Source organism: Canis aureus, chromosome 5 (genome assembly GCF_053574225.1).
Source record: "Canis aureus isolate CA01 chromosome 5, VMU_Caureus_v.1.0, whole genome shotgun sequence".
Classification (NCBI taxonomy): Eukaryota; Metazoa; Chordata; class Mammalia; order Carnivora; family Canidae; genus Canis; species Canis aureus.
The window spans coordinates 57,859,888-57,873,488 of NC_135615.1; the positions used below are offsets into that span (position 1 = coordinate 57,859,888).

General features: G+C 51.7%; 1 long non-coding RNA gene across 1 annotated transcript; it reads left to right on the forward strand.

Annotated features, from left to right (window-relative positions):
• Window positions 1–1,194: 1,194 nt before the first annotated feature.
• LOC144313461 (uncharacterized) lies at window positions 1,195–8,001 on the forward strand. The gene is made up of 2 exons (XR_013379108.1): window positions 1,195–1,453; window positions 7,679–8,001. It is a non-coding gene; the product is annotated as an uncharacterized LOC144313461 (long non-coding RNA).
• Window positions 8,002–13,601: the final 5,600 nt, after the last annotated feature.

Here is a 13,601-nt window from a genome sequence, read left to right on the forward strand (position 1 = left end):
TGCCTTTTAACGTTGCATCAGAAAGTAATGTAATAAATTTTTATGTTAAATAAACTAATGTAAAAGAATTTCCAGAAAGGTAGTGTTTATGAGTAAAGAAAAGGGCTCCGGGAAATTAAAATCTGAAGGCTTTATTTATACATTAGAAAGAAGAAGAGGAAATAAGCTATTACAGAGAGTTCAAATGAGATAATGGTAGATGGTTTTTCCAGCTATTTAATTAGAAAAATCTGCAGACTAGGATGCTTGTTTTGAAGCTCTGCATGAATACAAATGAGCACATCACATTACAGCAATGTCAGTCCAAGAGCATAATATTTTAGTATTGCCATTTTTATCAGGAGACAGGGAACCGCTTTCTAAATACAGTGACGTCCCACTTATTAATATTTAGATGTCGTACCCTGTGAGCTTTCCAGGGAAACTGTGAAAGAGCACGAGCAGCACCCGGAAGCTCGGCTGTGATCAGCAAGCTCGCTGTGGCAAGGAAAGGAGTCCTCTCCCGGCCTGGCTGGGCTGGTTCTCAAACCAGCATTTAGACCAATTAACAGGGGCCCTGGGGGGCCCAGCGGTGGAGCATCTGCCTTCAGCCCAGGGCGTGACCCCGGGGTCCCGGGATCGAGTCCCCATCGGGCGCCCTGCACGGAGCCTGCTTCTCCCTCTCCCTGTGTCTCTGCCTCTCTCTCTCTGTGTCTCTCAGGAATAAATAAATATTTTTTTAAAAAATCAACAATAGGCGAGAACAAACTAGACTATTCAATATGAAAGTCAACAGTCCTACCTGTCTCGGCTTTCCCTGAGTACTGGTGAGCACCACAGTTTATTCTGAATGGCTTTTCCCAAATAAGGGATGTCTTAAAAATCCAAATGGGATTTCAAAGGATAATAAGTTTGGGAAACTTATATGTTATCATATATCCTTTCGCCTTTAGGATAATAAAGTCCAATAACAAAGAAGCGTAGTTGACATTTCAGACGCAGCTGTTCTGGACTGAACTGTGTTCCCCTGATATTCACATGTTAGAGCCCTAACCTCCAAGGTTAGGGGGATATTTGGAGACAGGGGATTAAGGAGGTAATTAAGGTGAAAATGAGGTGATGATGGTGAGGCCCTCGTCCAATAGGACTGACATCCCTGTAAGAAGAGGACGGGATACCAGGAGTGCTCACAGACAGAGGAAAGGTCATGGTGAGGATGCAGCATGAAGGAAACCACCTGCAAGCTGGGAAGAGACCTCACTAAGAGCCAACCTGCCAGCATTCCACTCTTCGACTTCCAGAACTGTGAGGAGGTAAGCTTCCACCGTCGGAGTCACCCGGCCTGCGGGGTTCCATATGGCAGCCCCAGCCGACAGATACACCACTACCTCCCACACGTACTTGAACACAGAGCACCCGGGGCCCAGAGCTCATCGCAACATCTCTCACAGTGGCTCAGAAAACACCGTCAAGGGTAAGCCGAAGAATTAATTTACAGCTCTCTGTGCGCACCTGGGGGGGAAACACTCAAGCCTTCACAGTTTAGCAGTACAGGACACCACAGGCTTCCCCTGCTCCCCAAAGGTAGAGCGTCCCTCTGAAAACTTCAGTAAAGCAGAAACGGCGTCATGTGAAGCAGCAGCCACCATTCATTTAGACGGAAATGTCTGAGCATCCCCGACCCGAAGAATAACATCTCTTAGGTTTTTCCGATACCTTAGGCCCCATTTTGCTTATGATGAACAAGACAAATGGAGATAAAGCAGAGGTGTCCCCAGGCACAGTTCAAAGCCGCGGTGGCCGAGTGTGGTTCCCGGGGCGGGAGGTTGGGGCCATCCGGCTCACGCCGGACGCGGTCGCAGCCTCTCTAATGACTGGCGGCTGCAGAACAAATGCTCTTTCTGTGTTTCACCTTGTTTCATAAAAGTGAAAATTCTCTTTGGATTTCTTTGTTAACAAAAACAAGGCAAGTCTTAATGTAGGCCTTGCATAAAAGCAAAGTGGCATAGCACACACTTTCACAAATCAGGGGATGCCTGGGTTGTTTTCTGGGTGTTTATTCTCTTCATTAAGAAGGCACGTAAGAACGCCGTCAAAGGGATATGCCTTTGCCACAGTGCCTAATGATTGACCTTCCCCTGTGTGCAGCCTGCCATTACACAGCACTGCTCGCTGCCGATGGTGATACCCATCAACGCTTGTTCCAGATGCTCACTTAGGCACCGAACTGAGCATGGCACAGGCATTCGCCCGTGTGATCTTCCCAACAGCCCCTAGTGACTGGGAAATACTTGAAAGAAGATTGAAAAAGAAGAATGTGTTGACCAGGGCCACACAACTAGCAAGTGGCAGATATGGGATTTAAATTCAGGGCCCTGGGCACCTGGGTGGCTCCGTTGGTGGAATGTCTGACTCTTGATTTTGGCTTAGGTTATGATCTTTGGGTCATGAGATCAAGCCCCATGTCAGGCTCTGCCCTGGGCATGGAGCCTGCTTAAGATTCTCTTTCTCTCTGACCCTCCACTCCCTACCCCCCAGTCACTCACAAGCTCTTTCTCTAATCCATCCATCCATCTATCCATCCATCCATCCATCCATCCATCCATGTATCCATCCATCCATCCATCCATGTATCCATCTATCCATCCATCCATCCATCCATCCATCCATCCATCCATGTATCCATCCACCTATCCATCCATCCATCTATCCATCCAACCATCCATCCATCTATCTATCCATCCATCCATCCATCCATCCATCCGTTTAAGGACTGTCCATGCTCACCCACATACTATTCTCCATTGCCTTCTTTCCAGTCTTGAGGAATTGATGTAAGTCACACTGGTCACTCAACAATGGTCAGCTCTTTTGGTAACTAGTGAAAGCCTTTGGAGATTAACGGTGAGACATCCTACATCAAATTGTGCCACCTGCATCATTGATAAACACCCAAAAAAAAACCACTCTTTCGACCTGTCGCTGGAAGCTGGGTGAACCCCTTTCCTCTGTCCTTGGGCTCACAAGCAAACACTTGGCACACGAGGTTCCCTCAGGGCAGACACGAAAAACCCTCGCCGCAGGCTCCACCAGCCCCCTGGTTGGATCGGGCTGTGCCGTTCTCTGTGGGACACGGGCCCAGGCCCAGGAGTGCTGTAGCCTTAAGGCAATGGGCCTTGACAGGCTCTCCCATCTCATTCTGACAAGGGAAATGGCGATAGATAAAACGTCTTAGCCATCCATACATCTCGGCTACGATCCGTCCACCAATAAGATGTGTATGTGTCTCTAACAGTCTTTATCCCAATTACCCGCCTTCCTGGAGTAGATTTCCATGATGATATGTGAGGGCGCAGTTGCCCTCTGGAAGGTGGGGTTCCTCATCTGGTGCTTCAGGTGCCAATAACTCCTTGTAATCAGTCCGGCTTGTCCAAACGGAAGCAGCAGGATGTGTCAATACAGAAATTCATTCTAATGATTCTGGAGGCTTGAGGAGTCCAGTCTGATGGGGGAGGCTGGCGGGCTGGAGACTTGGGGCAGAGTCGAGGGTGAGTGCAAAGGATTCTGCTGAGGAGCCAGGATGCAGGGCGCTGCAGAAGGAGCTTGGGGCCGACTGCCAGCCAGATTCCTTGCTGCTTCCAGACTTCGACCTCTGCTCCATGAAGGCATTCGACTCATTGGCTAGGGCCCACTCGCATCAGCTTTACTCAAACTCCACATATTTCAATGATAATCTCATTCAAAAAATACCTTCACAGAAACATCCAGAATAACGCTTGACCAACATCTGGCCCTGCGTCCCAGGCACGCTGATAAAATTAACCATCATACCACCCCCAATAATAATAATACATTATGCTATTTATACTGACGTATTTTTTTTAGATATTTTATTTATTTTAGAGGGAGAAGCAGGCTCCATGCAGGGAGCCCAATGTGGGACTCGATCCCGGGACCCCGGGGTCACGCCCTGAGCCGAAGGCAGACGCTCCACCGCTGAGCCTCCCAGGCGTCCTATACTAAAGCATTTCTTATAAAGATCCTATTTATTTCGAGACAGAGTGCACGCAATATGGGGGAGGGGCAGAGGGGGCAAGAGAATCTCACGCAGACTCCCCACCACGTCCGGAGGCCCCAGCAGGGCTCAACCCCAAGACCCTAGGATCCGGACCTGAGCCAAAATCAAAAGCCACTCCCACGACTGAGGCGCCCAGGTTCTCCGAGACCAGAGGATTCCAAATATATCTCTACCCTGTACTCATGACGTTAGACTAAGCTCCGTGACAAATACTGACCCCCTAAAATTCCAGGCCTTAGAGGATACCTTTATTCCTCTCTTGTAATAAAAAGCCCCGTGGGAGCGCTCCAGCCCAGCTGCTTCCTGCCACCTGGCACCCAGAGACACCCAGGCCCCCGAGCTCCTCTGCCTTCCGCACCTGTATCCAAGGCACCCTGGCCACCAAGCTCCCCGGATCCTGAGTCCGAGGCGCCCCGGCCGCCGAGCCCCCCTGGGTCCTGAGTCCGAGACCCCCGGCCGCCGAGCCCCCCTGGGTCCTGAGTCCGAGACCCCCGGCCACCGAGCTCCCCTGGGTCCTGAGTCCGAGGCCCCGCGGCCACCGAGCCCCCCGGGTTCTGAGTCCAAGGCCCCCTGGCCGCTGAGCCCCCTGGGTCCTGAGTCCGAGGCCGCCCTAGCTGCCGAGCCCCCCTGGGTCCTGAGTCCGAGGCTGCCCTGGCCACTGAGCCCCCCCCCGGGTCCTGAGTCCAAGGCTGCCCCGGCCACTGAGCCCCCCGGGTCCTGAGTCCGAGACACCTCAACCCCCGAGCCCCCCGGGCCCCACAGGCAGCTCGGCACACAGGGGTCCTGCTGGCCAGGCTGGGGGGCAGCCCAAGGCCCCTGGAGGGGCGCTGGGTGGGCCCGCTGGCCGCGTGCTCAGCCAGATCGGGACCCCTCGGTCTCACCATGCTCAGCATCACGTCTCACGTCCCCGGGTCGCCGGGCCTGTCTGCCGACCTCACCTTCCTGTGCCCCTTCACTGTCTTCAAAGCATTTACTTCTCTTCCAGAATCGGGCAGGTCCGTGGGCTGCGGGTGGGGCGCTGACGACTGGGAGCATGGGCTCTGTCCCCCTGGGGCCCTGCACGGAAGGCGCAACCTCGGGCAAGTGTCGCAGCCTCTGTTCCCGCGTCCGGCCCCAGCGCCTAGAGACCCGGCCGCCAACAGCTCTTCAGCGGCCGTGCAGGCCTTGCCGGGGTCCCATCCCCTCCCGGGCTCAGGGCACCACCGACCCTGGAGGGGCGCACGGGATGTAAAAGCAGGGTCCCTTTGCCTCCGATAGGACAACCGTCCCGTGCTTTCCGGCCCCTGAGCTCCCTCAGGGACCCTGCAGACCTGTGGGGCGGCCGCCTGGCCTTGCAGCCCCCCTCCCCCTCCCCCGAGCCCCGGGGCTGCACCCCACCGACACGGCTCTCCAAGGCCTCCCCCAGGAACCTCCTGCCTGGCGTCTGCAGCTCAGAGCCGGACCCCGGGAACCTGGTGGCGGGCACAGCCTCATGGCCTGCGGGGCTCAGGGACACAGGCCTTGGCGCTCGGAAGGAAGGGTCGTGGCTCCCTGGAAGCAAGTCATTGGGAGTCTGTCGAGCTGAAGAAATGAGCCATGTTCGTGTGTTTTGTAAACAGGAATAGGAAACAAGAACCCTTAAGAGGACGTTCCTGGGGCAGCCGGGGATTCGGCGGTGTAGTGCCGCCTTGGGCCCAAGGCCTGACCCCAGGGTCCCAGGATCGAGTCCCACGTCGGGCTCCCTGCATGGAACCTGCTTCTCCCTCTGCCTGGGTCTCTGCCTCTCTCTCTCTCTCTCTGGGTCTCTCATGAATAAATACATAAAATCTTTAAAGAACAAATAAGTAAAAACCCAAGTAGATTTCTTCGCACGTCTCTCAGTGTTTCTGGGTCACTGTCCTTCAGCCAAAATTTGATTTCTTCCCAGGAAATGCAAGCTAGGATTCATGTGGCCGTGAACCAAATTATTAGATAACCACGCTGCCTCCTAATCATATCCTATCAGCACCCCTCTCACTAAAAGGAAATGTTTTCGTGGAAGGCCCCACACGGAATATCCACAGCTACTGTACGCCCACCCCACCGCCCTGTATGCCCCAGAAAGAACCAGTGCAATCGAGGTCATCCAGGAGGGCAGAGCTATTGGGACAAAAATACACAACTCTCCACCTCCGTCTCTGCAGCTGTGCTTCCCCACACGTTCCTAATCCCACACAGTTTGCAAAGACGGATCATTCCTCGTCCAGATTTTGCAGAAGAATTAAGGAAAACATAAGGAGTAACCTGAAGGGTTCAGGGCCTGGTGAGGACGCAGATGAAGGGGCCAGGCTCAGGGGCCGGGGGCGGTTGGCACAGGGACCAGGAGGCTGCTCTTGCACGAGAGGACTTGACAGCTTTTTAAGCACCAGGGTCAGTCCCTCCCACCCCCCGAATCTTCCTCAGTGGAGGGCTTTATTGAGCATCAAATAAACAAGTAAAAAAAATGGAAATCTACTCAAAATTCAGATTACGGGGGCGCCTGGGTGGCTCAGTCCGCTAAGCGTCTGCCAGAGGACCTCACCTTGAGATCTTCCAGCTATTGACTTCATTATTTCATGAGACAGAGCAAAATATAAATGAGCAGCTTTGCAGTGAAGGCGCCGGGCCTCATGACGGGGGCTCCCACATGCCAGCATGACCCCAGGGAAGAGGCAGAGGTGAGGGTGCAGCTTGAGACAATTGAGCCCACTACATACCTACATAAAGGGAGGCATTGCGGTGCTTGGGCACTAGCTTTCCAGAGTCTTAAAGATGCGCCCTATGGTCTTTGCTTGCCTGAAAACATAGGGGAAGACATCCAAGAGCAATACCCACAGATAAGAGCCACAAACAGCCGTGAAGAATGACTTTATTGGGCCTCCGAGAAGACAGACACTGACATCTCCCCTAATTTTACAGGAACACCATTGACCCCCGCACATACACACAGTGTGCTTCGTGTTGTGCGAGGGAGGAGCACTGAAAACAGCCCCACGACTTCTGATAACATAAAATGAGTATCTATGTCGCCTCTTCTACGGGCCATCTCAAGATGGCATTTCAGCAACGATTTTATTTTAGGGGAACCCAATTTTGAAAGCTACTTTCAAGATTCCAAAAAGGAAATCGAATATTCCTCTAAGACCCGGTAGCTCAATACCGAATACTTCCATTTATTTGAGTGTGTTAAAGACCCTCTGGAAGGAGATAAGCAAAAGTCATAGCAGACGTTCTTGAGAGAATAGTTGGGGAAGTCTCACTTCCGTGCAGCATCTCACACTTGAGCTCTCTCCTGGCAACCAAAGGTCGCTTCATCAAGGCTCACATTCGTTTCAGAATCAAAAGCTTTCGTAAAATGTTCTGCTCCAGAACTATCTCTGGAAGCACAAATCTCTACATCTGCCATTGAGTCACATGCAATGTCAGGTTGAATTTTTGTTTTTTAATGATTTTATTTTGGTCTCAAAAAAAGAAAAAAATAACGCAAGGGAGATAGCACAAGAAAGAGAAGCTGTCAGAAAAACGAGCACAGTCCAAAAACCAAATAAGCTGTCTCCCCCAAAAAAGCATCACTTTCTTTGTTGTTTATCATATGCTGAAGTGATTTGCATGTTGTTATTTCAGGTGGAACTTTCCATTGCATTTTCATCCTCTCAAGAGCCAGTTGCTACCCCTCCTCAGGCTATTTCGTTGCTATGGAAACAACGATGTGCAGTAGGACACAGAGCAAAGGTAACAAGGCTTTAAGTGGAAATATTAACAAAGGAATCATCTGGAAAGAACGTGGAAATTGCTCTGCATCGGGCAAAAAAAAATGTATTGGAAAAGATTACTTACATTTATAATCTGCCCGAAAAGAATGGTTTTCTAGCAATAAAGACACTGTCACCATCTTTGTTCAACTGATTTTATTTTTTTAAACCTGAAAAAAAGAAACCTGAATAACATATTATGTTATAGCTTGGATTTTATTTACTTTCTCGCCATCTCAAGTGTTAAGATCTTCAGGGTTTTTGTTGTTGTTTATATAAAAGGAGACAGGTCTAGGGGCCCCTGGCTGGCTCAGTCAGAGAGCATGCAGCTCTTGATCTCTGGGTTGTGACTTTGAGCCTCATGTCGGGGGTAGAGTTTACTTGGGAAAAAAAAGTGGCAGGAGAGGAGATTGGTTTAAAATCTGCCTTGCAAAATTGGTAGAAATCATTTCAGATTCCTGGCACTCAGAGAGAAGTCTCCACGGCTCGAGCTCTCAAAAGCCGTGGTTAACCTAGAACTCGTAATCAACTTCGAAATGTGTGTGTGCCCGTAGACAAGTATCTTGAACTCTGAGTCTCCGTCCCCTCCTCTGGGAAATAAGACGACACCACTTACATCACAGTGTTGCATACAGATTTGATCCAGGACCTGGAGGGTATGATGCTGAGTGAAAATAAGTCAGTCGGAGAGGGACAACCATCATCTGGGTTCACTCATATGTGGAATAGAAATAGTGAAAGGGACCGTCAGGGAAGGGGGGGAACTGAGAGGGGAAAATCAGAGAGGGAGACAAACTGTGAGCGACTCCTAACTCTGAAAAACAAAGGGCTGACGAAGGGGAGGTGGGCCAGGGGATGGGGTGACTGGGTGACGGGCACTGACGGGGGGCCCTGGACGGGATGAGCACTGGGGGCTATACTACATGCTGGCAAATTGAATTTAAATAAAATAAAGTATTGGAAAAAAAATTTGGATCTCATAAAAAGTGGGGCAGAGGATAGGCACGTATGGAACGCTAACAGGGAGGCATCCTGACTGTTTTCCCCCGCGCACCATCAGAGAGGGGGAGCCTGTCTGGAGAATCACAGGGGGTGGTAAGATCGGTCAGAGGAAAGGATCCAGGCTTGGCCTAAAACTTTCTGTGAATAACCCGTAAAGTGGGTCAGATAAGCAAGCGCCGCCATACATGGAAGAGCGTCCCCGTCCGTTCACGGGCAAGGCCCTGGCAGGCTCGATCCTTCCCAGTTGCGGGGCTGCCCCCCCCCAAGCTCCGCTACCCGGAACTCAGAGCTCAGAAACATCACATTGTGAGGTTCGCCCGGCAGCAAACGTGGTTTAGGAGCCGTGCAAACCCCTCCCTCCCCTCCACCAGCGTCCAGACTGCTAAATACTTGGTGCCAGTGGTGACGGGTGGGTCCACTTCCAGAAACGCAATGCAGCTGGGAAGTATTTTTTCTCACCGTGGAAAAAGCCCGCGCTGTTGTGTATCTTCTTCAACAAACACAGGAAGCTGCTAGGGTACGTATAGAAATCGACTTTAATGCAATGGAAAGCACACAATTTACCAAACCCCAAACAGGAAACCGGGTCCGAGCAGCTACTCTCACGTGCATTTATCACGTCTCACAGTATCATTCGAGAGGACTGCCTGGAGCGAAAGTGGCGCCTTTTCTACAAGTGCGGGAGGTGACTGGAATTGCTTTGGCTAGGTTCACTCAGGTTTGTCAAGACAAGTCCCTTCTACTCGATTCCTTTGGTTATTTTACTAAAGAAAATTATTTTTAAAAAAAGTTATTTTACAAAAAAAAAAGAGAAAATAAGCGGACATTGACCCTCACGCTTGTGTTGCTCTCTATGTTTGCCACCTTAAATGAGTTGGCGACCCTAATGCTAGGAATCGATTCAAAAGGTTTAAATAAATCACACATAGCTCAATGTTTTTTTTTTTTTTTCATCCAGGCTCAAGAAATCTACTTTTAATGTAAATTAACAGTATTTGTGGAGGCCCCGCAGTAAGTACAACGCTTGCATGAGTGAGCGTGGCTCTGTTCAACCTCACCCCGGACACTAATGCTCAAATTTCATAAAATCTTTACACAGTGTAAAACTGTGTCACAGATATTTTTAAGCCTCTAAAAATGTAAAAACTACCTGCAAGCTAAGCAGAAACAGATAGGTAGCGGGATTTAACCCCAGGGGCTGCAGCTGGTCAAGCCCCCGCTCGAGGAGATAGCACATTGCATCATTTTTGCTTTTTCTGTTCTTACAGTGTTCCTTGGGCATTTATGAGACAGTCTTAGAGTGAATTCTGAGACGCGAAATACCCGATTGACAAGGAGACGCATCCCCACTTTACTGGGAATTACCAATTCGCTCTACGAAGTAAGAGCACAAAAGCTGCCGACACTGAACATGAGTTCCTGTTTTCTTCCCTCTTTTTTTTTCTTAAGATTGTATTTATTTATCCATGAGAGACACAGAGAGAGGGAGAGAGAGGCGGAAACCCAGGCAGAGGGAGACGTAGGCTCCACGCAGAGAGCCCGACACAGGACTCGATCCCGGGACCCGGGGTCACGCCCTGGGCTGAGGCAGAGACGCTCCCCTGCCGAGCGCCCCAGGTGCCCCCGAGTTTCTGTTTTCTTCGATCCCTGAGCACACCAGGTTGCAGGGGGCCTCCTGACGTTGCCTGTGCCGTGGGTACGGAGTGGGACCCACTACCCCCTCGCTGCTTTAGGTCCCTTCCCCTGGCCATTCTCGAAGCTGCTCTGGTGAGTTCGGGCCACCTGCCTGGCCTTTCTTCCTCTCGCCTTCACGCGGCTCAGAATGACAAGGGACGAGGTCGCTGCGTTGCCCATCAGGGGGCCGCTTGCTCCAGAGCCGTCGACTGGAGGGAACGGCCACTCAGGTCCAAAGCAGCAGCTCCCCCATGGCAGAGAGATGGCCCCTGTCTCCTGTGTCATGAGCACTGCAGCCTGGAGACCAAGTTGCTCTGAGACCAAACAAGGGCGGCCCCGGCCTGTGGACTCCTTTCTCCAGCTGATCAGGCTTAGAGTCCCAAGCAAGTGGTTCCAGACGTTCCTTTCTCTAAAGCCTCTCCCCGCCGGAGACCCGAGACCCGGATGATGCTTTTCTTAGAAATGGGATTCTATAGCACCTGCCTTTGGCCCAGGGCACGATCCTGGAGTTCCGGGATCGAGTCCCACGTCGGGCTCCCGGCATGGAGCCTGCATCTCCCTCTGCCTAGGTCTCTGCCTCTCTCTCTCTCTCTCTCTCTTTCTCACACACATGAATAAATAAATAAAATTTTAAAAAAAGAAAAAAAGAAATGGGATCCTATTGTGCGTCCTCACTCTGCCGCTGGGTGGCCCAGGAAGTGGGACCACAGAACTACTGAAGGTCATGGAAAGCCTGTTATACTGAACAAATAGAACATCTTGAGTCTTCGAGAAAAAATCAGCAGAGCACATTTTTTCCCACCCTGGTGTCTACTGGGGCGGCCTTCCAGGGCGGTGCTCCGGGTCCAGCTCCCCCAACCATTTCACATGCAGCCTGGGCCTCAGCTTTCCGGCTGTCAGCGGGGCAGTCAGCCACACCCAGCCACCCTCCAGCTCCTCCGAACATCCGCGCCTCTTACATCTCACTGAACCTCCCATTCTGAAACCTGACATTGGACTGCGTTAGGGCACCAGGGAAGGTGGAGGGGACCTGAGGAGCGGCGACTCCTTGCCCGGAACCCCAGGTGACATGGACTGGGTCAACTGCAGCCCCAGATCTTCTTGTTTCTTCCCTTTGTTCCCCCCACATTTTCAGCATCGTTTCGAGCTGCTTTCTTAGGGTCACACTTACAACATGAGAAACTCCTAAATGAAGGAAATAGAGTTGGAAGCACTTAGGATTTCCATCTCCTCATCTAATTATGTGAATCGCGCTCCACGCAGCTGATTCGCTCTCTGACAATGTGAACATCGAACCCCAGAACCCCAGGGCGGGTCCTTCCCTGCTCGTGTGAAACCCCGTTGCAAGTGTCCCCGGAGGCTGTTCTGCCAGCAGCCCTGGTACCAGCGGGGCTTCGAAAGCCACGCTGGGAGGACGGCCCTGGGCCCCGCTCGCCGCACCCCAAGGCTCTCGGGTCGCAGCAGGTCCAGGCACGGCCACCCAAGCCGAATGTGCTGGCGAGGACCAAGGTGACGGAAGAAGGCACAGGGCTTCTCCAGGCCCCTGGGCCGGCACCTGGGCCGCTCGTCACCAGCAATGCAGCGCGGACAGCCCCCGGGCAGGGGACCCACCCAAGGTGCCCGCCCGGTGCCTGCCCGGTGCCCGCCCAAGGCCTTCTCGCTTCACCCAAGGCCGCAGGCTCTGCACGGCGAAGCACATGTAGCCTCAGGGTGCCCAATCGGGAGGCCCAGGATCAGCCCCTCCTGCTCCAGGACCCCCAGGCCTCCCGTGAGCCCTCACTTTCCCGGGCAGGCACACAGCTGCAGGACGGCGGCCAGAACGAGCCACAGCTCCGTAGCTCTGCTACCTCCCCGGTGCATGTTCCTGGATGCTTCGTTTCTTCTCCCTGGGCCTCAGTGTCCTCACCTGCAGAATGCCACCACCTCTGGGAAGCCTTCCCCAAGCTCGTGCCTCCCCCACAACTGACCTGTCGCTTCCTCCCAAATCCTCACAACACCCTGTCCTGCCTCTACCCTGACATCCCAGCTCCTGGAGGAGCTCCTGGAAAGCAGAAATGTCTCCGACAGCCCTGGGCCAGGACGCGAGGGCTATGGGATATTCCATTCATTGGTTGGACCGGGAGGATTCCCCTGCTCCCCTAATCTCTAAATCCCAGGATTTATCTACTCACTCGGCCCTGGTCTGGACTCACCCCCTCCACGTCCTTTCCTTCTCTGCAGCAGCTCCCAAAACCCAAACTCCATCTCTGAGCTTTTCCAGACTAACTAACTTTCCCCATCTTCACACCCAGTTCAGGATCCTCCGCGTGACTCACTACCTGGCATAGGACCCCAGGAATTCCTTCCCTTGGCTCGTGTGCTTTGGAAAAACCGTTAACTGTGATCCAGACTCGCCAGTCGTGGGGGCGCCTTGGGGGCTCAGCGGTTGAGCATCTGCCTTGGGCCTAGGGCGTGACCCCAGGGTCCTGGGATCGAGTCCCGCTCAGTCTCCCTGCATGGAGCCTGCTTCTCCCTCTGCCTGGGTCTCTGCCTCTCTCTCTCTCTGTGTGTGTGTGTGTGTCTCTCATGAATAAATAAATAAAATCTTAAAAAAAAAAAAACTTTCCAGTCTTTCCATGTTCAAGCCTCCAAGGCTGATCATTGCAGAACCATCTTGGCTCTCAAGGTGCCAGAAACCAAGAGCTGCCAACCTACCTGGATGTGCCCCAAGCATGGAGCTGCATCGTAAATGCCTCCACGGACAATGAGTGGTAATGACATCCAGGCCAATCACATTATAATACTCCACGGCACGTGCCCCCCGTGAACAAGGGGCAATTTAGAAAGTCCAACTCAGTGACTATCAACGGAAGACGGCCACTCACAAACATGGGAAATATTTGGGGAAATAAATATGTTTGAAAGAACATATTCAATATGATATTATTTTATATATTTGGAAAATGTGGGAAAAGAAAAACACATTATTTCAAACATTAATTGGAGGTGCCTTTTCAATTTTTTAAAAAAAAAATTTTTTTAATTAAAAAGAAATAAATAAATAAAACACAAATGATAACTTAGATTCCTGGGTACTTGGCATCTTAGTCCTTCTTATCTTTGCAAGCCTGACTCATAGA